Source organism: Nycticebus coucang, chromosome 7, assembly GCF_027406575.1.
Source record: "Nycticebus coucang isolate mNycCou1 chromosome 7, mNycCou1.pri, whole genome shotgun sequence".
Taxonomy (NCBI): Eukaryota; Metazoa; Chordata; class Mammalia; order Primates; family Lorisidae; genus Nycticebus; species Nycticebus coucang.
The window spans coordinates 87,619,329-87,645,164 of record NC_069786.1 but is presented as its reverse complement, the minus strand read 5'-3'; the positions used below and the strand labels follow the sequence as shown (position 1 = coordinate 87,645,164).

Below are 25,836 nucleotides of genomic sequence, written 5' to 3'. Positions count from 1 at the left end.
CTGTCGCAGCAACTCCAGAGTTATGTGGCAAGGAGGGCAGCTGTGAAGAGCATCCACAAATAAGAAAGAGAAGGAGCTTTCAGAGAGGTGACAGAGGAACCCAGGGCTCAAAATGGCAGGGGACGGGGATTGGTACCTCATAGAGGAGGGGAGTTTATTTTTAAGTTGAAGGCAGGTAAATATCACATAGAGAGGTAGAGATAAGCCACTGCCAGTGGGGACAAGTCAGGAAACCCTTGTCTCAGTCCTCACCCAAATGAGATGAAAGGGTGTTTTGGTGAGGAAGAGGAAGGAGGGCAACCCTGATGGTGATCCTAACAGTAGCTCATTAGAAACTTACAAACAAGCATTCATAAATAAAAGCATGCATACCCAAGCCCAAGGTATGCAGTTTACAACACTGGTATCGGACCTTGGTTTTCTCATTTCATGACCATTTTCCTTTTCTCTGGTTTCTTCTCACTTTGGCTTTTTCTTTCATTGAATGATGGTGAGTATAATAGCACAACTGAGGGAGGGAAAGAGAGGATAAAGGGAGATGGATACATGAAGGATCAAGGAAAAATGTGACCTCTCTCTTTCTCTGTGTGTTTGATATACAAAACCTGATATCCATATAGACTGATTAAGATTGCCAAGAGTCCTCTAGAAGACAAATTCCTATTAGTCTTGGAGAAGAGGTTTTGTGCAAGATCATACCCTGATGTTGAGTAACTCTTTCCCCTCTCCCTAAATTTTGTCTGGGACACTGTTTTGAGGTCCACATGTCGTTCACATATCTCTGGGGTCCCAACACAATCTTCTATCTCTAAGGAAAAAAATGTCCTCTTTCCAATCACAAATGAACTTAGGTATCATGGTGGAAATATGAGTGTTATTGTTTTTTCCATGGCTTTTCCTGATGTGGCCTAGGCTGAGTGAGAAGATGTTTCTCCTTGCCCTTAGGACCCAATCTTCCTATTCTGGGCCTCCAAGATAGAGACTTGGTCCTCCGTCAACTTAGTTTTGGCTTCTCTGACCCATCTATCCTTTTTCCAACAGGAAATAATGTCTGTTGCCCCAACCCTGTGCCAAAGTCAGTTCCAAGGGATCCTCTTCTGGTCAGTGGTGTATACTCTGAGAGGTGATATAAGTGACCATACAAGGTTTTCTGCTATATAGAGTGGATCCTCAAAGTCATACACACCATGTGAACTCTTTATTTCCTCCCCCAGCAGCCTGAGAACTGGGTTGACCAAGGCCCGCCATTCTAGCCTCAAAACAGAATGGGAACAGAGTCTGGCTTTTTCCATTTGATTGGAAGTTTTCCTGATATGATGAGTAATTTTGGACTATATCTTGGACATTTGGATATTATAAGACTCTGATTCCTATTTGAATCTCCTATTTGAGCAAGCAGTTAACCTTTTTCTGTTCAGAATGCATGTCCTAGCCCAGCGTTGTGCGTTGTGAGTCAAATGTTAATTTAATTTACAAAGCCTCCACAGTACTATTCTGTAGGGGTCATGATGGACAGAATAATGCTCTCCTCCCCAGAGTTGTCCACATCCTAATTCCCAGAATTCACGAATATGCTACCTTACACGGTAAAGGTGACTTTGCAGATTGATTAAGATAAAGATCTTCATGTGGAAAGATTGTCCTAGATTAGCCAGGTGGGCCCCATGCAATCAAGTATCATTAGGAGAAAGGCAAGAGGGTCACAATAAGAGATGATGACAAAAGCAGAGTTGAAGTGAAGGCAGGGAGGCTTTTTGAAGATGAAGGAGGGGGCCGGGGACAATGCAGGCACCTTCTAGAAGCTGGAAAAGTCAGAAAAGTGGATCCTCTCCAGAAAGAAGGGAGCTCCATGAGCATCTTGATTTTAGCCCCCAAAGACCCGTTTTTAACTTTGGATCTCCAGAACTGGGCAATACTGAGCTTTTATTCTCATAGGCCACTACATTTGTGGCAATTTGTTGCAAGAACAACAGGAAATTAATACAGCAGTGGACATCAGCGATCCACCAGCGAGCTCCACAACCACAGTACCTTTGGCTTGGCTTTTTTCATAGTGTTTGTCCCAAGAATTATCACAAATTTAGTGGCTTAAAACAACATAAATTTATTATCTAATAGTTCCCTTAGGTCAGGAGTCCCACGTATTCTAGCTTAGGGTCCCATAGGGCAAAAAGCAAGATGTAGCCCAGGTACACCTGCAGCTGGAAGTTCACTAGGAAAAGATCCACCTTCAGACACCATCGTGTTGTTAGCAGAAATCATTCCTTCTCATTTGTTAAGACTGAGATCCCCATCTTCTGGCTAGCTGTCAGCTGTGTCATATGCTTAGAGGGTGGCACAGCCTCCATTCTGCAGGGACAGAAGCTCCTGTCCTGTTCTTTTGCCTTCACCCTGTGTCCCTCTTTGTCTGGCTGTTCTGCTGTGTCCTATGTTATATTCTTTATAGTAAACTTTTAAACATAAGTGTTTCCCTGAGTTCTGTGAGCCATTTTAGCAAATGATTGGACCTGAGGAGAGGATTATGAAACCCCTGATTTATAGCTGGTTGGTCAGAAGAACAGATGAAAACTTGGACTTATGACTGACATCTGAAGTAGGCCGCAGTCTTGTGGGACCAAGCTCTTAACCCCTGGGGTCTGCACTAACTCCAGGTAGTATCAGAATTGAATTGAATTATAGAACACCCAGCTGGTGTCAGAGAATTAGGCAGCATGAGGAAAAATACCATGTATTTTGTTGAACAGAAGCATTGAGAGTATAGAGAAAAGCAGTTTGTTCCCAATACATCTTCTTTGTTCCACTTTTCAAAGTCTTCTGGCAAGTAAGCTGTGCATTTTATCAAGGGTGGTAGTGGTTGTTAATGGGAAAATTAAAATGGGTTGCGTTCACTCCATCTTATTTAGAGTCTGCCCTATATTTTAAAATTAGATGTTATAAAGATGTAAGGCAGTTTTTCCTTTAAGAGGAAAAACTAGTAAACTAGAAGTCAGGAGACCTGAGTTCTGGTTCAGACTCTATTACTGGCCGGGTGTGGTGGCTCACGCCTGTAATCCCAGCGCTGTGGGAGGCTGAGGCGGGAGGATTGCTTGTGCTCAGAAGTTTGAGACTTGTTTGAGCAAAAGTGAGACCCCAACTTATGAAAACAATGGAAAACCCAGCCGAGTGCCGTGGCAAGTGCCTGTAATCCCAGCGGCTTCAGGAGGCTGAGACAGCAGGCTGCCCACAGCCCAAGTCTGAGGTTGCAGTGAGCTATGATGCCACTGCACTCCTCTCAGGGCATAGGGTGGACTGTCTCAACAGAATAAAAGACAAAAAAAACCAAAAAACCAGATTCTATAACTGACTAATGCGGTGGTTTTCATATTTGTCTATGTGATCCCCAAGAGAATGTGGGTTATAAATATTGGAACTTCTATTTATAAATTGGCTTATCCTTTTACAATTTTAATTTTGGTGTCTGTTTTAAAATGCACGCAATATGTCAGTTTATATATGTGTTAGTTCATCCATATATATGTAAATATACATATATTGGTGGTGCAAACTCAAAAATGTTTTAAGAATTACTGATAACATCAGATATCTAAAATTGAACTGTGCTGGATTTTCTGGGACATGTAACTGTCTTAAATGTCATATTTGATTTAGGATAACCCTCTTAAACATAGAATAGATTATAAGTATATTATCAATAAAGATCCTTTTATGTGTCTTTGCTTGAAAATATAATTCTAACCTCAAAGCGTCTTATAGTTTTTAGAACTTTCATCTGGAAAAATGATTAAATGAGGGTGAATCAGCCCTACAAAAATAACATTGAGAATAAAATCCAATAAATAAAATTCAAGTTCATGGTTCTGACCTAATAAAATTAGGTGAACTGAGATTAAGGAGAAAGGTGTTTTCTAGAATCCATTTAGGATCATACTTAGTCAATCTGCTCATTCATCAGATCCCCTAACTTCTATGTTTAGCCTTAACAATGGAGAGGCTCTTTTACAAACAACACTCTGAAACTGTAACCCAAGGTCCCTTTCATGTAGCTTTACCTTTCGTTTTTGTACTAGCAATGATACTGAGAAAGCTGTCTCCACAGCTCCATAGTCTCTGACCTCCACATGGCTGCATGCGGAGGAGACTGCTAATTGATTCCCTAACTCCCTTCTCCTGATCTTCCTTTTTTAAATGGACTCTCCAGAGTTTTAAAGGCTTGCTAAAGGCTGTGATCCTCAGATCCCTTACAACTATTTGTAGTCAGTTGACTAAGTTTTTCCCAAGGGATTGTGAATAGAAGAAACATGACAACATCTTATGGTATATTTCTGAAAGAAAGCTGCTTACCCTTCATATCTCTTTCCTGCTTCCTGTGGGTTGGAGTGCAGTTGTGAGGGTGGTCAGGGAGCGTCCATGGTGCCCATGAAGGAAACAAGGGGAAAGTGGAAAAGTCAGACAAGGAAGCTGCTGAGCCTACAGGAGCAGAATGCCTTCTAACAAAACCTGCTAGTAGTTCCAGCCTGCTCCCTGGAAGAGGCATGAACACTTACCTTGTTTGAACCATTATGTTACAGTACTTTATCCTGTAACCTAACTCTATTTATATCTAACATTTGTTTGTTCATCACGCATTAAATTTCTGCTATGTGTTAGATATTGTTCTAAATTCTAGAGATTAAAGAAAGTGAATTAGGCATAGGCATAATTCCTATTCTGAAGAACTCCCAACCTAAGAGAGAAATTTGACTGAAATGGAAATGAAAGGATAACTGACATTTTTTAAACCTCCTATGCTTTCACATTCTGTCTTCATCTGTTTGGACCACTACACCAGAATACCGTAGACTGAGTGGCTTATAACCAACAGAAACTTATTTCTCACAGTTCTAGAGGCTGGGAAGTCTAAAATCAAGTTGCTGGCAGTGTCAATGTTTCTGATGAGGGTTCACATTCTGGTTCATAGATGACTGTTATTTTTCCGTGTCCTCACATGAAGGAAGGAACAAGAGAGTCACTGGGGTCTCTTTATAAAGGCACCGATCGCAATTGTGAGGGTTCCACCCTCATGACCTAGTCACCTCTCAAAGTCCCCATCTCCTAACGCCAATCACCTTGGGGATTAGGATTTCAACACATGAATTTTGACGGGACACAAACATTCAGACCAGCACTCATCCATTGGTTTAATAATCCTCACCAAAAACATTGAGTGGTAAGTGATACAATTGTCATTGTACAGCCAAAGCAACTGGCACATCTGCCTTGTAAATGATAGATTTACTAACTAGATTTACTAAACATTTTTATCAGCACCTTTAATCTAGAACTACTGGTTCTCATAGAACAATTAAAACTGTATCTTCTTCAATGAATCCCCAACAATAAAAAAAAAACAAAACTGTATCTTCATGGCCACAGTGCAACTCCCCCTATAATAGGCACATGGGGTTTGTATTACAGAATCTCATCCATTCTCTACCTTCCAGCAACAGCACCCAATTTTCACATGAGTTTCACTCCTTCCTCATTCTCTCCCACTCTCAGTCCATGTGATTGACAGTAATACACCTCTGCCCTCACTCAGAGGCAAAACACATTCCTTCAGCCTAAGCCAGTCAACATGTCACATTCCCTTAGTCACTGTGATTGACTCGGGGTGAGCACAAGAAGTAACTCTGGCTTCCTGGGGAAGTACCTGCTCTTTCTCGTTGGCCTTGAACATAAGAGGATGGAAGGACAGCAGGGAGCCTGAGACTGAAGACATGAGGAAGGCAGAAGGACCCAACGGCTGTGGAATTATTTACCCAGAGTCCAGCTGTGCTTGAAGCCCAGGGCCTACAGTTGGGCTTTTCAGTTACATGAACCAATAGATTAACTTTTGAGACAATTTGGGTCAGGTTTTCTGCCACCTGGGACTAAAAGAATCCCACTCATTCCCTAGAGTCTTAGCCTGTGCTAAAGGTGAGCTTTTTGGACTCATTCATGGAGAAAGAATAATACATTTTTCTACTTTGTTTTTCATAATTTTCTTGTTTGTCAAAACCTCTAAGATTCTTGATGAATAAAAATTTATCATGTAAAATATAAGATGCTTTGTCAGCAACAGTAATATACAGTCCATGGCTGCTGCTTTCAGAGACTTTATAGTTTTACTTGGTTATTTTGTAGTTACCACAGTTTCTGGCTTGTATGTTTTTAGAAGTAGCATGAATGATTTCCCATATTTTGGTACATTAAAAATATGATTTTTTTATCTAATTGTATCCACCTAATTCTAAATGTAGTGCAGAATCAGAAAGACTTCAGGGTCCCAGGGAAAACCTCTAGTGAGTTAAACATAAGTCTTCAACAACATAAAAATTCTTTAAACTATTATTATCTTCTTTTTAGGACTATGGGACCTATTACAACAGCATTGTCATATCCTTGAGAAATCACCAATTTATTGTTTTTGTTCATATATATTGTTATAAAAATGGATTTAATTAAACCTTCACTTGTAATATCATGAATAATTTGGCTTAGAAGAACTGGCTATATTTTCATTGATTCTATTGAAGGCAAATCCCTTTGAAATCAGTTAATACTATTTATTTCGTAAAAAGCTTTTCCCCATAGGTTTTGTGTAGTACACACGTTTTATATTACACATCTGTGCTCCTGACGTCCATTTCTCCTTCACTCTATCTCCCTTAGGTGAAGGGGGTAGAACAAATGCGTCAGAACTCTATGCCAGGGGTAGGTGAGAGGCTGAACCTGCAGATGTGGATGTGGGAGGTGTGTTTAAGAGGCATCTGCTGGTGTGTGGAAGCAAAGGTTCAAAGAACAAGAATGTGTGTCAGCATTCAGAGCCTGCTCAAAACTACTGCTCAAATGACTTTCTTTTTTGGATCTCAGTTCTTAATTAAAGCTCTGCTTTTTAGTTTAAGAGAGAGAAGTACGCGTTGTTCTGTGTGTGTGTCTATGCTCTTACAGATACCAAATGAACATAAAGCAGAACGGTAGTAAAATTCATGAAATATTAAGAAAAGGCTACATAGACCCTGATGTGACATTTCATCTGTCACTCAGAAAATGTAAATTGACATTTTACAACTCCATAGTACTACTCCACTCTCTAATGTCTGTATTCAAATTATTTATATCTGTTTCACACATTCTAACTAAAAACTGCCTTTAACACTATTGTGTACCATCCCCAGGTTACCTCTATTCTTGGAACTTTTTTTTTTAATCTGGAAGGTCTAATTTTTAGAAAGACTTATTTTTATCAACATACTTGTAGTATTTTTTATTGTGTTTTTACATAATCAAGGGCACCTGTGTAAGAATGAATATTCTTGAGTTCTATTCTACCAATGGCACTGACATGGCACATAATTCTGAGCAAATAATCTCAGTGGTCCAAGGCTCAGACTTCTCATGTAAACTGAGGTAGTAGAATCAGATAATTGCCAAGAATTTTCCAAGGTTCATGATTCCCTAAAAGAGACATGATTTATAAATCACAAGTATTACCTTTGCAATTGTTAGGAAGGAATATACTATACTTTTCAAGCCTCAATTATTTAATCCTAATCTTCAATAACAGATTTACATAGTCAAGAATAAACAAGCTTAAAATTATCCATGAATCATATCCTTCTTTTGTCTCAATTTGGGACAGCCTTAGAATACAAAGGATAGCAAATAATTATGGCATTATAGCTTTAGAAAGAAAAAGACTTTCTTTTTTTGTCACTGCTTAATATTCAGTTCTCAGAGCAATAATTTTGTAAACATATTTGTAGTATTTTTCACTGTGTTTTTATTTTACAAAAATATAAAAAATTATGTATTTTTCTCTCTGAGTGAAAAAAAAACAAGCAGTAACAAGCAACAAAACATGGATTTACTTAAAAATTGCTAAATGAATAAAGAAGAAAGTGCCAGAATGGAAGGATTTATAAAACCCAGTCGTTTTAGAGAGTGAAGACTTTGCAGGAGAGATGATAATAGAGCTGGCCCTATAGGGGTAAACTAGAGTTTGCCAAGCAGAGAAGGAGGAAATGGCATTGAGGGCAGAGCCAAGTATATGGTAACAGAAAGGGCGAGTCATCTCCCCATATTGATCCTTCCTTCCCCAGGAACACGATTCCTGAGCCCATGACCACTGGAATGAAGATGACATTTTCTATTTCCTTGTGCCTGAATGTGGTCAACTGACTAGGTTTTAGTCCATGGGATTAAAATAGAAGGGCCAAGTGAAATGTTCTCGTTTAGAGGAGGGTGAATACTTCTTCATTGCCTTCTTCCTTCCCCTGGCTGGACTGCAACTATGATGGTATATGGTGGCTGGAAATGTGTCTAGTTAGGCAGGCTGATTCCCCTTTTCCAGGATTCCCCTTCCTGTATGTCTCCTTTGAGAGAGGCCATGGGGAGATTCTCTTAGGAGATTTGAGGGCTTCAGTCATTTTGTAGCTCTCACACTTTGTCCCTGATCACTCACCACGTTGGTGTGAGGCAGCCACTGCGCCATCTTCCCCAGGATTCTCCTTCAGCTTCTGAGTCTTGTGTGCTATGTTCAGATGTGACAGCGAGCCTTGGCTTCCACTGTATACTCATGCCACCAAAAGGCAATAAGAACTGGCAAAGGTTTTAATCTGCTTTGATGGGTCTCTGTCTTAGCTCATTTGGGGCTGCTAAAACAGACTACCTACTACAGATTTATTAGATATAAAATTAGAATTCTGGCTCTCCAAGGGAAAAAGGACAAAGTGGGTGTTCTGCCTTGAAGCTACCTCAAGCAGTTGCTTTACCTAGGAAAACAGGGTGGGCCCTGTCTTAGGACTGCTTCACCTTACTCCTATCCTGAGCAACTAACTGCAGCATCTGGGGAAAGGAGCACTACCCAGGCACAATAGGGTTTGGAAAGTGACTTAGGGGTAATTATCTGGTTAATTGTCCATCAAAGTGGTTCCATGGTGGTGTCTGAATCACAAGGAAGGCCCCACTCAGTATAAAACAGGACCCCAGACCTTTACCAGAACCTTTTTTGTGACCACAAGGGGGCCCGTTTGTTGTGTCTGGCAAATATATCTTTCTCTCTAATCTATATCTTGCTCTTGCTCTGGAAATGTATCTTGATCTTCCTCAATAAATTTTCTTTCATGCTTGCCCTGCATGCATGCGTCTGGTCATTCTTTGGCCAAGAACCAAAAACCAAGAACACTGACAACTGCCTCAACCCAACAGACTGAGTAATTATAATGAACAAAAGTTTATTGGCTCATGATTCTGAAGGGTGTAAAGTCCAAGATTAAGGGGCTGGCATCTTGTGAGGGCATTTTTTCCTGCATCATCCCATTGCAGAAGAGCAAAGTGGGGAGAGTAACCAATTCTCATGATACTGAACCCACTTCCACAATAACAGCATTGGTCCATGCATGAGAGTGAAGCCTTCATGACCTAAACATCTCTTAAATGTCCCACCTCTCAGTACTGTCACATTGCAATTAAATTTCTTTCTTTCTTTCTTTTCTTTTCTTTTCTTTTTTTTTTTTTTTTTGCAGTTTTTGCCAGGGCTGGATTTGAACCCTCCACCTCTGGCAAATGGGGCCCATGTCTTACTCCTTTGAGCCTCAAATGCTGCCCTGCAATTAAATTTCAACATGAGTTGTTGTGGGAACAAATATTCAAACCATAGCATGCTCCAACCATGTGCTTATGGATTCTGATTTGTTCTTCATGCTTATATGTTCTAACTCTGTCCTCATGCTTATGAGTTCTGACTTATTCTTAATCCCCATCATTGCTTCCTGACTCTGCCTGACTTCCAGCGCTAATATTAGATGAGAAGACAACAGCCTTATAGAGACAGCTCAATCAGCTCCTATAATTAAGGAAGGTCAAATGTCTTTGCTTATGTGTTTGTGTAGTAGTTTTTGTTTGAAACCTGTGCTGAGATGGAATGCTGCCATAACAAATGCCTAAAAGTGTGAAAGTGACTTTGGAGCCAAAAAATGGGTGGAGGCTAGATTAAAATTTGAGAAGAAATGCTAGAAAAATTCTAGATTTCCTTGAATAGACTTCTAATAGAAATCTGTACTTTGTTGGTGGTAAAGACTCAAAAGGAACACTGGAGAAATGGAGATCCTTGTTATAGTGGCAGAAATCTTAGCAACACTGTTGTATGCAATTATGTGTAAAGCAAGAAATATGCTTAGTGAACTTGATGATCTAGCTAAGGAGATTTCCAAGCAAAGTGTTGAAGGTGCAACCCGGTTCCTTCTTGCTGCTTATAATAAGTTGTGAAAGGAAAAAGATAAATTGAGAGAAGTATTATTAAGCTGATGATTTTGAAAATTCTCAGCCTTTTCAGGCAGCAGAAGTTAATAAAATTAAAAAATGGTTTTATCACCAGATGAAAAGGGTCTGGCTGCCTGTCTTTGTCAGCCAATAGACAGAGATAAGCATAGGCCCACCAAACTTTATTTTTCAGGCCAGCAATTCTAGAGAACAGTGAGAGTAGCCTCTACAAACTATTCTGTTCTTCCATGTCCAAAGCCACAGTTTTATATGTAAAAGTTCAAAGCAAAAACCATGTTATCCCTTATCTTGGTCAACAATAATTAACCCTTATCTTAAGCAACAATAATTGGCATAATTCAATACCCAAAACAACATTTTTAATTCAAAAGTTAATCTTCTAAATCAGTATCCCTAAACTACTCAAAATATATACTTTTTAGGTTATAGCTGATTTATAAAACAACAAGAATGGGAGACATGAGGTAAAGGTCATGTAGGACCTAAACCAGACAGACCAGCTGTGTCATCTCAGCCTTAGCTTGACTGAATCCATCTTATTCTCACTACATGTGCTCTTGGTTTTGAGTATTCAAAAGTTCAAATCCAGGGCATTGCTAGGAGAAAACATCTAAAGATGAAGCTGATCGTGTGATTATAAACTTTCTTATTAAGATCTTCAAAGATTAAAAGTGATTCCTTGGAGTACTATTCAGTTACACAATGGGCCCTTTAAAAGGATTAAGGGTGTGCCTCTCAGATCCTTTTAAGCAAATACCAGGGCTTTAAAGAAGCTTAAGAATTTGTCTCTCCACCTTTAGTAAGTTTTGCCTGTACCCATTCTAAGATGCACCAGAGGTGTGGGCCCACCCATTACTAAAGGCAGAATACAAATGTCTACATACAATAACTAAGAAAATGCCATGAAGGCTATGTTGAACAGTTTGATGAGAATATTTCAGATTGTATATGAAACCAGAACATTTTACCCCTTGATTGCACTAATGTACACAGCTATGATTTAACAATAAAAAAAAAAAAAGGAAAAAAGAATTTGTCTCACTGAATCTCTACAGGTGCAGAAGGTAGAGAAAAGATTTTGCAGGTGTGGCTTTTGTCTAATGGACGAACACGAAAGAGATTCACAAGAGGTCTACAGAGTTTTTGAGAGATTTATATCTGCTAAGACACTACTAGTTTGGAATGAAAGAAACAAAAAGAGTACAATATAATAAAGCCATTGGGCCCTTGTATTCTACTGGTGGGAAACATGCTGAGGAGACTGCTCAGTTGCAAACACATCCACTTTTCATGAAATATGAAAGACACTTAGAGAATGGTTGTGCTTGTAAGTAGATCCTTTCTGAATGGAACCTTCAGATAAGAAGGCAGCACAGGAAGACGAGGCCTGACGGAAAGAAAGAACATCCAACAAAATGAAAAAACCCCTAAAATTATTAGTCTAACATGCAAATTACCAAGTTACCATTGGTCTTTGGGAATTTGTAACATCTTTAAAGAAACCTTTGGTCATATGGGTGTACAATAAAAATTGTTGAATTTTTGAACTTTTGCCAGATTAGACAATTAGGACTTACATAACTATGGAGGAGGTATAACACACACACACTTAATTTATGTAAATTTAGCTATACATGAGAGAGAAACAGAGCAAGAATAATTTACATAGTGAGAACTATTCCTCTCTCCATTCTACTCCATATGCTAAGGCAGTGGAGTGACCATAATATAAAAAGTGATATGAGCTACGCCTCAGAGTATCTCAGTTTCCACAGGATGCTGGGCAAAGCTCAGGCATAAGCTGAGGGTGATTCTAGGAGTTAAAGATACATTTTTTCTTGGTTAATATGGCTCCAGTACACAACAAGTTCAGGTGTTCCCCACATAACAGTGACCTATTCCAAACATAGGTGATAAGCAGACTTTGGACTGTACATTATGGTTATTTGGGGAAAATTTATTTATTTATTATTTCTTTTTAGAGACTCTTTATTGCCCTCAGTAGAGTGCTGTGATATCACAGCTCACAGCAACCTCCAATTCCTGGGCTTAGGCAATTCTCTTGCCTCAGCCTCCCCAGCAGAAGGGACTACAGGTGCCCACCACAACGCCCGGCTATTTTTTGTTGTTGTTGTTGTTGTTGCAGTTTGGCTGGGGCTGGGTTCAAACCCGCCACCCTCGGTATATGGGGCTGGCACCCTACCCACTGAAAATTAAAGATAATTCAGACTATATGCAAGTTTCCCCCTCATCTTATTAATATTAGAAACTACCTCCAAATATATGAGCAAGTGGCATAAGTAACATTTACAACACAAATAATAACCTGACTGAAAATATAATTTGGCACCTAATTCAGGCAGGAAAATACATTTGACATTTCTAAATTTGCTTGATCATTTCTAAGGTTAGACTCTTCATGTCGCTGTTTTTCACTGCTCCTTGAGTCACATTTGGTTTGTTCCTCAGAGAGTGATTTATTTCTTTTCTATTAATGTTTCTCGAGATTGTCATTCTCTCACCTTAGTCCATAACTTCACTTTGATAGGTAATACATAATCCCTTTGAAGGTGTGGTCTGCACCTGACGCATCTTGTGTGCTCTACACAGAACCTGGCAAGGTATCAGTTACGCAACATGTGCTTGTTTGTTGTTTGTTATAAGAATAGTAGCAGTGGCTATCAATGTGGACCTGAAACAATCTCATCAAAACAGCTACCTCATGAATAAAAAGTCATGGTATCTTTGACATTGTGTCAGTGAGGAATTGTGTTTGATTATAAATTTTAGAAACCTGAAACAAAGGCTTAAACAAATTAAGACTTTATTTTTCTGAGGCTGGGTGATGGAAGGTGATGTCTGAGATTCATGGTCGTTCTATCTTTCATCTAGTTTGCCTGTCAGGCTTACAGTGAGATCATCATCACCATGCTCTTGAGACTGTTGCTAGAGTGCTAGCCATCGGGTCTGCAGAGATTTCAGCCAGGAACCAAGAGAAGGGCAAACAGCAAAAGTACACCTATGACCTACACACCAAAATGTCAATAGTGGTTATCGTTAGGAGATGGGATAATAAAAAATTTTAATTTTCTTTTTGGGGCTCTTCTGTATTTTCCAGTATTTTAGTAATAAATACTACTTTGTTTTGAGTGAGTAAATACCTTACCTTCTATTTAGAAATTAGTAGCTCTGTTTCAATAAGGAAGATAAAAACCAAGTACTTTTTTGGCAGCAAACCAATATGAAGTGCCTGAGTATTTTCTCCTAAGACTGTATTTGTTTGGTTATTTGCTATCAAACCTATTACAAGGCATTTACATTTATGATTTGTTAAACATAAGTAAATATATGAGAATAAAATAGAAAAAACAGTCACAACATAGGAGTTACTGCTGACTTGCTTCTCAGCTTTCAAAACTTGGCATTCTTCAAATGATCTCATGATTTATATCGTTCATGAGCTCCTAGTACATTGTGAAAGGTTACCGACTGCTTTATGAATTTAGTTCTACTATGAATTTAGTTCTATGAAGAAAATTGATTGTATTCATTGTCTATTGCTGAGTAACAAATTAGCTCAAAACTTGGCAACTTGAAGCAATAAACATTATCTCACAATTTTCTGTGGTCAGGAATCTGGTACAGTTTTGCTAGGATCCTCTGACTCAGGTCTCTTACAAGCTATAATCAAAGTGTCCACTGGGCTGCAGTCATTTCAGCATTCTGCTGAAGAAGGTCTACTTCCAAACTCCCTCGCATGATTGTTGCTGGGATTCAGTTGTTCCCAGGCTGTTGGACCAAGGACCTCACTTTTTCTTTAGCTGTTGGCTGAAAACCTCTTTCAGAGTCTTGCTGTGAGGGCTTCTCTATAGGGTGTTCATAACATGGCAATGGCTTCAATCACAGTGAGCAAGTTCAAGACTAAGAGAGGGTAAGCAATCTTGGCTGTGACATCCCATCTCTGCCACACTGTACTTATTAGGAGCAAACCACTCTTGGGGACAGGACACAATTATAAGAGGGACTTTACCTAACAAATGCAATCAGTGTAACCTGGTTCTTTGAACCCTCAATGAATCCCCAACAATAAAAAAAAAAAAAAAAGAAAAAGAAGCAAAACACAGGGTCCAACCCACACTCATTGGCATGGATACCTAGTAGGCAAGAATCATTGGGAACCATCTTTGAGCTTCTGACCACACTAATAAAAGAATAGTTTTTTGCATTCTTATCTCAATGCTGCAATGCAAAATTTCACTAGAGAGATACAGAAATCTGTTCAAAATTTGTCAAGGTCCATTTCTTTTTTTTTTTTAGAGACAGAGTCTCACTTTATGGCCCTCGGGTAGAGTGCCGTGGCCTCACACAGCTCACAGCAACCTCCAACTCCTAGGCTTAGGCGATTCTCCTGCCTCAGCCTCCCGAGTAGCTGGGACTACAGGCGCCCGCCACAACGCCCGGCTATTTTTTGGTTGCAGTTTGGCCGGGGCCGAGTTTGAACCCGCCACCCTCGGCATATGGAGCCGGCGCCTTACTGACTGAGCCACAGGCGCCGCCCAAGGTCCATTTCTTTATAGTGGAAATGAGTATAGGCTTTTACAAGTCAGTGAAAGGAGTTTTATGTAGAACTAGACCCAAACTTTTGAACCTCATAGCAGACAAAATGATACAGTTTTTGCTGGGTCTGAGGGTAGAGTTGCCCAATTTGTGCCACCAGAGTTTATTATTGTATTGTGAGATCTGATGCCTCAGTGAAATGAGCTGTGATAGTGGACCCCAAGATTCCTGCAGATGGCACGCAGAACAACTTCCTTTACCCCCCATACTACCGAGATGCAAAGATTGGAAAGAGATGCTTTCCCAGCCGACACCTCCTCTAGCAGGCCACTTAGAGCTTTCCCACAGGGACTCAGCATGAATAAGGAGGCTGTGTCCTTCGGGTAAAGTTTGTGCTTTGGTTGTCCAAGAAGCATAAGGAATGGGACTAGGGAGCCTGGGTGGGGGCTTCTAGAGACTATAGTTCCTGACAGTGTTAGCCCTACGTCTCTATTATCACATTTATTAAGTCTTTCTATTTGCAGCCATTGTGCCCTTTTAAGAGCATCTAAGCTAGCCTGCACAGTAACTGTGTTGACAGTGTAGATGTGACAGGAACACATGAACCTGACTTGAGAATGTTTGATGGAATAAAAAAAAAAATTCATATGGATCATAGAAATTGTCAATATTACATTTGTCAATGGAGAAAAGGAAGAGTTGTCAGCTTTTAAATACATGTCCAGTGGTAGTGAATTTTTAAATTGTTATTTTAAAAGTTTTTCTACCACCCACTTGTGAACCATTTCTTATCAATAGTGACTACCTAGAATTTGAAGACCTTTTCACTGAAGAACGATAATAAGAATTATAATGTAGCTATTTCAAGCACAAATCACAAGGTAATTTAGGTTATGTTTAATGGAAGCAAGCTGCAGTTTATCATTAAAATTTCAAAATAGTGGCCAAAACCCTTCTCTGACCCTACTTTGGGCTGGATCAAGTTTGGGTTCTAGAAGAGCCTGCCCCCCCCAACCCCCAACCCCATAGCTATGGCAGCAGACTTGGGGTGACCGCTGGTCTGACCTTTGCAACAGGAGCTGGAAGGGAAGAAGCAAGCTGCAATCTTCTGTAACATGGTTTGTGATTGGCCATCACGACACTGGAATGCCATACACCTTTCTGAGGTTGTTTATGCAAGCAGATGCAATTCAGGATGGGAATGAAAAGCATAAGCCCAGTTCCTCGGTTTGAAACTACATGTAGTTATGTAGAAGCTACACTTGAAGAGTTTCTGACCTGGAATTGTGACCATTCTAGTCTTTCTGGACCATTTAGAGATTATGATCATTCCAAATTCTGGGCTTATGATGACTATAAATATTTTGTCAGCTTATTTGAAGACAAGACATATATTTTCCAGGATGGGAAATAGTGTGACTTTGGACATCCTGGAAGCAATGGATGAGAAGATACCCTGTGTACGGGCTCTCTGAGATCCCAGACCCCTGTACTCTGGACTCCTATGGCTACAACTCAGTATTCCAGGTACAAGGCAGGAAAAGATGGTATCTCTCTCCTCCTAAAGAGACTCCTTTCCTTTATCCAACTAGAATCCCTTATGAAGAATCTACTGTGTTCTGTAAAATCAATGTAGTCAACCCTGATTTAAAGCTCAAAGACATATGGTTACACTGAGCTCAGAACAGGTTCTCTTGTTCCCAGGCACTGGTGGTATTATGTCAGAATCCATTGATCCTATCACTGTCAGTATAAACTCAGCTGGAAGAGGATCACCTAGGCCAGGTAGAAGAGGCAGTCACTCGTATGTTTGTGTGTGCCCTGATAACTGCAGAGAATTCACAAAATACCAAAGCTTGTTTAAACCCTACTGAGGGAACATTCCATGGAGTGAATTGTCACTACTTGAAGGGAGCTGTTTCTGCCCTTCTTGATCATTACAGAACATCTAAGGTAGAAGAAACCCAGGCATTGGGAACAGAGAGCACACAAAAGAGGGAGAATTAAACGTGAGCAAACACATGCAGGTGGGCCAAATATGTAGCCAGAACTCAACCAAGGGAGCAGTAAAATAGGAGGCAGCGAGTCCCATTCGACCTGATCTGGTCCCTGTAACACAGAGGTCCAAAGAACAACCTTCAGAAAGAGAAGGCATATTTGGAAGTGATAGTGAAGACTTTGTCAACAAAGATGGAGAACAGTTTGGAAAATTGTGTTATGCCAGGAGGCAACAAATGATAAGTAATAGTGAGAATGCAATTGTGAAACAAATTGCTTCAAATAGTACCACAGTCCCTTCTAAAACATTTATTTCTGCAGATGACTGGTTGGACTGCTTAGTGAATCCACAAGTAACCAGGATAGTAGCACAACTTTTGATATAAGGAAGAAGTTTGTGATTCTGATAGAAGATGACTTTATAGATAAAATTTTTTTAAATGTGTATTTTCAAATAGTATAATCATGAAATAAAAGACGGAACAACAAAAAAATCAAAATAGTTTATTTGGAAATTTCAGATAAATTAAATATCTAATATCTTTCCTTACACTCTGTATTATATTTATTCATCATAATTATAATGTAAATAAAATGTAATAGATGGTGCTATGGTTTGAATGACAGTGTCCCCTCCAAAATTCATGTTCAAATTTAATCCTCAGTGCAACAGTAGTTAGGAGGTGTGGTATTTGGGATGTGATTAAGTCATGAGGGCTCCACTTGATGAATGGACTTAGCACCCTTATGAAAGGGCTCAAGGTTGAAGGGAGTACTCTCTTGACCCTTCATCTCTTCCATCTAAAGGACAGAGTATTTCTTCATCCAAAGGATGAAGCAACAAGTCACCATCTTGGAAGCAGGATCAGGCTTTTATCAGACACCCAACCTGCTGGCACCTTGATCCCCAAACTCTGAGAAATAAATTTCTGTTCATTATAACTTACTCAGTCTCCAGTATTTTGTTACAGTAGTATAAGCAAAGACATAGGGTTTTCCAAAGGCCATACAGAGGCCCCTAAATTCTGTCCTGTTTGTTCCAATTTCAATATCTGCTATGATCTAAAAAAGAAAAAATTAGACTGTGTCGATTATTTGTTGTTTCTCAACTTTATACTTAACCTTTTGTAATTTGCTCTGTATTGCCCAGGTCTGAAGTCTGCAAATTCTGTTTCTCAGACTCCTTGCCAGTAGCTGGCTTCCTGCTTGTATCTGCCAACATCAGGCATTGAGAAGCATCTGAATGTTGGAGAAAGAGAAACACTTTGTGCTTCTAAATTCAATAGCAGCTATTGTAACAGCAGAGGGGGCAGTGTCACTTTAGACTCTAGCAGTCCAGGCAGTAGCAGAATCTCTGTCAATTACAGTGTGAGCTGTGGAAGGACAATTTTTAACAATTCCAGGCTCTGAAGTCAGCAGCATCCATGTTTTCTCAGGACCAGGAAGAGACTCATGAGTGCCAACCTAGAAGTATCCATCAGAAACTTTGAGATCTACATATATCATCCCTTCTTCTTTTTTCTAATTTAGCCCTTCTAATACCTTTGTAAACGATTCCCTGTATTAAATCCCTCATGTTTGAAATTCCTACCATGGTTTCTGTTTTCCTAACTGAAGACAGAGTAGTGTATTGACCTTCATATGAAGAGAAAATACATTTCTATTCTCCAAGGTCCTGACATCCCCCAGGAGAGGAGATGTGTAGTTTGGATTCCATGGGGAGCATGTGGAGAGGAACCACTTCCAGGTTGTCTTCCCTTTCCTAAAAAGTAGCTCAGCAAAACACAGAGACGGGGCACTAATGATAGGTCTGAAGAAAAGAGCACAGTATGGCAAATGGCTTACCAATCTAATGAGTGGGGCCTTAAAAGCCACTGGCAAGTCCTATTAGCTGAATGAGGACTCTTGCTACAAATTTTACCTATTTCTTTATTGCTGATCTCTCTTCATTGCACTTTCACCTCTTAGTTACAATCTATGGTCTAATTTTTGGTGTTCCTTTATTTACTATTATTAGTAGCTTTGCATGCCATCAGAAAATCATTGCATCTAAACTACATGTTTAATCCATGGCCTGAATTACAAATATCAAATGTTATTATTTTCCTAAAATTAGAGAAAGACTTATAAATCTTGAGGTGCCCCTTTTCTTGGTTCACCAGCTATCAAATAAGTGAGGTGCTTTTGTCGTTCCATATTTGATCTGAGATCAACACCATGAAAAATTTAAATATACACACTATAAGACTACTCTAGAGAGACATAAATAGCTTCTTTTTCAGATATCTTTCCGTATTAATTGGCTAATTGCATTCCAAGATATCTGTAGTATTTCAGAAAAGTCAACTGTTGGATAAAATACCAGGTGACTTGATTATACATTTAAATTCCTCAAATAGTTGCAGAAAAGGCAAATATACCCATGTTAAGTCATGTACCAATGGGGGGATCTCTGACGAGATGTGCAAAAACCACTTTGGTGCTGTCAGTTCCTCCCCTTTGGTATGCGACTGTCACCTGTACAACTAACTAGTGTGGGTTTGCTTACATGCACCTAAGCTTTGTTGTGCAAGACGAGCACAATCCAGCAGCCTCACCTTGCACCATTGCTTGCTTGCATCTGCTTCATAATGCACTTGAGTGATTGTTACAGGGTGAGACAGGCTGTTCCCCACTTCCTCTCTACCTCTACCTCCCCTGGAGCCACGTGAAAATGGAGCAGTGTCCCAGGAAAAGGTTTATGCCTGCAGAACTCAGACAGGCGTAGAATACACCAGCACTCCTGCAGAGAAGACAGCAGTTGTATACCCTCTTTGTCCTGCTTCTTTTGAACTTCACTGAAATGATATTTCCCAAGAAAAAGGTACATTTTGCAAATCATTCATTTCTAGTAGTGGGCTGATGAGCGGGTTCAGAACTTTATACTTAGAGACTAAATGTGGAGGGAAGCTCATCTTTCCCGTTTGTGTGGGGTGTGTGAAATGGCAAGTAACAAAGCTGGGCGTGCCTTCTGGAGTCATTGTGGTATCTGTATGTTTGACTTTTAAGGTAGTGGTTTCCAGTAACACTTGTTTGATAACCTGTGCTGCAGAAATAGAGAGTCCACTTGTAAATGCAAAGGTCTTAATCCCATAAAAATCATGTGGAGAAACTGTTCCAAAATACTAGCCCAAAGATTTATTGTTCTATTTTCTGCCTTTCTGGGCTCTCTTTCCTTAATAATTCAAGTTAAAGATCTTATTAAATCCAAAGTTGTGTAAATGTTCTTTCGCAATATGCTTTCTCTCTATGACACATATGCGTTCAATGTCTTATATGCGTTTGACCATATTTCCCCAAACCTTTCTATAGTTATTTTTATACCATCCTCCCTTACATGTTTCTTGTACTCCTATTTTTCTGCTTGGTTTGCTCAAGAGTCTCTTGTGACAGCAGAAGTGAGCTGAGAGCTTCACATTTTTTTTAAGGTCATTGCCATTTAAAGTCCTACATTATCGAGCTGGATATGTCAGTACTAGAGGAGAAATATTTTGCCTCAACCTGTCTGCAGCCAAGCCTAAATTTTTGAAAAGTCTTCCTAATCATGCAGCATATCAGAGAGTGTGATTTAAACACACAACTACCCAACAGCAACAGCAACAAGAGCAACAACAGCAAAAGTCTTCAGGGACAGTCTGGAAATCCTGCCTTCTTTAACAAAAATAAGATGCAGCTTCCATTTGGACAATCTCTGGCTGTGAAAGGGCATCTAAACCACAAGGACCTTGCCCTGCTTGTGAAATTCACCTTTCCTCTGAGGAAGATGACCTATTTTCGTTCTGGCCACAAAGAAGTTACTATTTCCCAGCTTTGTTCATAGCATAACTGAGAAACGTCCTTTGACTTTAGACAGGAAGGTCACAAAAGGGGGAAAATGAATGCACAGTCTCAGGACTGGAAAGCAGTGTTTTCCAAAAAAAGAGGACAGTCACTTCAGTGTAAAAGGATCTATTGGGGCACAGGACAAAAAAAATCTTAACACTTTCTGCATTTATTTTTTATCTCCTCCTTTGAAAAAGACTATGTATGTGTTCTCTGATGTATACAACATATCTATATATGAACATGTATCTAACATTCAAATAAGTACACACAAAGTTGAAGATGCATGTTCAGGTTTTTAGAGGAACGTGATCTAGCACATGTAGAGACCACTAGTCCAGAGCACACAGCTTATAAACTACAAATGGTTCCCTCTACCATGGGAATAAAAACTCTTGCCTGAGAATGCCCTCTAGCTCTTGTTTAGACAAATCTATTGATCCAGCTGAAAGGAAAAAGGAGAGGAAGCCTTGTTATTACACATCAAAATTAGACAGGAGCAACACAGTAGTCCACTTGTCCTGTAGGAGTGCTGAGTACAAGACTAATCCTGCCTCGAGAAGGCAGATGCGGAAGGGTGTATAGCAGAAGCTTCTGAAAAGAAGAATGGCATTGAACACAGTGAGAGACTCTTGATAAAGACATGTGGGTAGGAGATCTTTTGAGAAGGAAGAAATAGCATAATAAAAGAAAACAGAGACTTGTTTGGCAAGTATGAGGTTCCATGTGGCTAAAAGGTATACTATAATGAGCAGGAGAAGAAAGACTGGCTAAGTGGATAAGGCCAGTTCATGGAGCTCTTGAATGGCTTGCTAAGAAGTATAACATTATTCTGAAATCAATGAAAAAAGAAAGTTGTTTGGGTTTGTTTTGGTTTTAAAGTTAGAAACTCACTTTTTCCAAAGTTTACATTAAGAAGATTAATTTGGCAGCACTTTGTATCAGTGTGACTGAGAAGAGAACGACTGGGGAATCCATGCAATTGTCCAAGTGGAAAGTACAATGATGATGGTGAAAATGTAGATGAAACCTTCGGGGGACATGATACAGACGCATTTGGAAGGACTTAGTCAACAGAATAGAAGATTTTTTTTTTTTCTTTTTGGAGACAGAATCTCACCGTGTCCCCCTTGGTAGAGTGCTGTGGCATCACAGCTCACAGCAACCTAAAACTCTTGGGCTCTAGGGTGGTGCCTGTGGCAAAGGGTAGGGCACCAGCCCCATATACCAGAGGTGGTGGGTTCAAACCCAGCCCTGGCCAAAAACTGCAAAAAAAAAAAAAAATAAAATAAAATAAAATAAAAAAGAGCATCTAAAACTCTTGGGCTCAAGCAATCCTCTTGTCTCAGCCACCCGAATAGCTGGGACTACAGGCACTTGCCACAATGTTTGGCTATTTTTTGTTTTTTTTAAGAGATGGGGTCTCGGTCTTGTTCAGACTGCTCTCAAACTTCTGAGCTCAAGCAATCCACCCACCTCAGCCTCCCGGAGTGCTAGGATTACAGGCATGAGTCACTTCGCCCAGCCAGGATGGAAAGGTTTTGATTCTGAGATTCCAAGATCGAGGAACCGGAAGAGTAGTGGTACAATTAATTAAAGGAGCTGTAAGGAAGAGTAGGCCTTGGATAAGATTTGAGGAGCGGGGTGACATGGGTCAGGTTTTCTGAGATGATGGAGATTTGCATTCAGAAAGTTTGATGAGGAGGTTGATGATTTGCTAGGGGAGCTCACAGGACTTAGCATATAGTTGTATTCAGAGCTATAATTTATTACAGAAAAATGATATCAAGAAAAATCTGCAAAAGTACATGGAGCAAAGTCTACAGGAAACCATACAAAAACTTCCAAGAGTCCTCTTCCAGTAGAGACATACGAGACATGTATGGCGACACATATGAAGGACAGTCTGCCAGGGAAGCTCATTAGAGGTTTTTATTTAGGATTTTTATTGGGGGCTGGTTGCATAGATATGTTAGGCCTTGCATGAACCAAAATTCCAGACTCCCAGAAGGAAAGCAGATGTTCAGCAAAAAGCACATTGTTTTAACAAACAGTTTAGGCGCAGTGATGTGCTTTCATCTATTCTGGGAATGGTATGAACCCTACTGAAATCCAAGTTCCCAGACGCAGTCAGGGGCAAAACTTGTAAGCAGGTGTTTCAAAGGAGGCAGTCTCAGGCTGTCATGCTTACTTTTACTGGGCAAGCTCGTAGGAACACCACCTACTTAGAAGGGAAATAGTACTGGACAGAGGGAAAATGTTTCAACTGAATGATGAAGGCATTATGGCAAAGGCCTCAACCAAGCTGTCTGGAGCTGGAAGGCTCTTCGAAGATGTCTTAAATTGAGGCCAAGAGGTCAAGCCTTCCTGCCCCCACATTGGTAAGGCATTGACAGTTCCTAAAACTGAGGGAAGCAATTCTGTGAGCAGTTCTAAGACAAGGAAGAAGAATTGAGAAACTTTGTAGAAAACTGGGTCAGGGTTTCAGTCCTGTGGTCGGCACACCCCAGCACCTACCGCAGAAGGAATCATGAATTGAGGGCTGCTGATTGTGTAAAAAGCACTGTTGCTTCTTTGCTAATGGGAACCAATCCCTTTGAAGATGTTGGAATTTTAATAGAAGAAATTCCAGTTCCATTTAGTATAAACACAAGCAATAAGAGTATTGAGTTTTAGAGACAGGGTTCTGAGTATTTGTTCTTGCTCAGGCGGGTCTCAAACTCTTGAGCTCAAGCAATCCGCCCATCTCAGCCTCCCAGAGCACTAGGATTACAGGCATGAACCACCTCGCCCAGCCTGGATGGGAAGGTTTTGCTTACATAACTGCTTTCCTCAGTTTTAGGAACTGTCAATGCCTTACCAATGTGGGGACAGGAATGATGGGATTCAGAACATTTCTAAAGCATTTTGGCACCTAGGGACCCTTAGAACAGCCCCCTAATCTTTCTCCAGAAGATAATACAGGAAGCTTCGCCAATCCCAGACATCTGCCTAAATCCTATTACCAAGTCTGCCAGTCGTGTAGAGGAATTCTGCGATGGAATGCATCGCCCAGCACAAAGAACCTGCCAGAGAGAGGTAGCATCCTATCCTTCAAACGAGAAAGTGGCTGGTTTCCAAATACCAGGGCATACAATGGTACCATTTGTTTGACATCTTGGTTTTCACAGCTCTTTTGAAAATGTTTGGTCTTCTGATCTCATGTAAACTCCAGAAAGCAGTGCTACAAGTCTTATTTTGAGGAAACTGAAGCTTGGGAGTTACAGGATGAACACAGGGTCTTGGTGTTCATCAGAAGCAGCAGATCCAGGGCCGCAATCTGATTAGTCTAATCGCCAGTGTTCTTTCCATTGCCATAGGCGAGTCTCCTCGTCATCCGTCATCAATTCTCTCTTCCAAAAGATAGAACCAAGCCCTAGCTTTGGTGGAGCAAACTTGGAAATTCTAAGTTATTTTTTTAATTAAAAAAATTAAATTAAAAAATTCTATTTTGTTTTATTTCCGGCCAAAGTGCCAGAATCAATAGTGAGTGAGAGACCAACAGACATAACACTTACTGAACACGGAGGTTATGGAGGGCTGCAAAGACCAATTCCTGCTTTGGGAATTCAAATACTCTGCTGTATGAGAAAGAGTCTGTTGATTTTGGAAATACTGTGAATCATTTCCTGAAAGAGCAAAATAATGGAAGTTTTATTATTCTAAGTTTCCAAGAAATGTTGTCTAAAGGCAGAAGATACTTGGGAGTACCAGGCCATGTGTAGAGGCCTGTGGTGTCCTCTAGTCAGGATTAGATCTTTCTTGTTAAACATTGGACGACTATTTGAGAAGCACCTATGGCCTGGCAGGTGCTTCCTCCCAAGTGGTCATACTCTTAAGGGGAAAGGTTTATTTCTTGTCTTTCTAGCAGGTTACAATAGTCAGGAATGCACTACTTTGATGGTCAAGGAGAGGTATGAGCGCCAGGAGGTCCAAGTTTCAGAATGCTAACAAGAGTCTTTTTTATCAGGGAATTTCCAGTGAAATCAGCACTTCTGCAATCTCTCTGAGAAGCCCACAAGAAACTCACAAGTGCAAGATTCGTGTTTGCATCTGTGAGACTGGAGTAGAGGAGATGCTTGTCAGCCCCAGTCACGTCAGAAAGCAGTCAGTATTTCCTTTGTAAAGCTCTCATGTTCCCCCTCAGTCTTTTAGCCCTTTGTAATTCAACCCTAAAAATTCACCACAAGTTGAAACTGAAGGTCAATTTTTTTTTTTTTTTTTTAAGGCTGGAAACATTTTTCTCAAATGATAGAGTTAGGATCAATTGACTTCTCCCCCACAAGTAGCAGAGAAGGCACAAACAGGATTCTAGCTCCAGGACTGAAACTGGGATGGGATTATGTCTTTTAGGAACATCTCGTCCAGTTTCACTCAGATGATAAAAAATGATGGGGATTCTGTGGAGCCCAGGACAATTTTTTTTCTACCAGAAGCCATGGAGTTGCATAGAGGCAGGCAACAGTGGACAACAACAGTCCTGAATCTAGTGATCAAGGACGATCCCTAGTTTATGCCATGTTGCCTTTGCTGATGATCGGAATCAACCTTTCCAGCTTCGCTTGAATTATATGTTTATATTGCTATGAACTTTTATTGGGGGAGAAGCCAAAAGGTTAAGCTGTTATCAATTACACTTGTCAGTGACCCTTTCTTAACAAAAGTTTCTTAGACATTGTTGGGATCTTTGCTGTTGTTTTTTTGACAAAAGAATTGGGGGTATACAGAGGTTCATGTGGCAAGAGGTCATGATCTGCAAGGCAGTTGTTCAAAGGTAAAAATGTCCTTAAGTGCTAGATAAGCTCTGTTTAAGATGACTGTGTTCAGATGTGTCTTCTTTTTATTGATTGTTGTCCCTTGTGCCTCACGCTGAGTGGAAAAGAAAACTCAAACTGTGTCTTCTATTCTTTCACTTGACAAAAACAATTAACTCAGAAGACTTCTGTGACCAAATTTTTGGGAGTGGGAGGGAGATTTCCCCATACACCAAGCAAGTAATCAATTCTTCAGGCAACAGTTAGCTGGGTGTCTTCCAATTCAATCCCCACCCTATCTACCCGGAGAATAGCATCAGATTCC

The 25,836-nt window shown here is 40.1% G+C and overlaps 1 pseudogene; it reads left to right on the top strand.

The window, feature by feature from the left end:
• Positions 1–17,258, top strand: part of LOC128589745 (HSPB1-associated protein 1-like) — a 39,993-nt pseudogene extending 22,735 nt beyond the window's left edge.
• Positions 17,259–25,836: the final 8,578 nt, after the last annotated feature.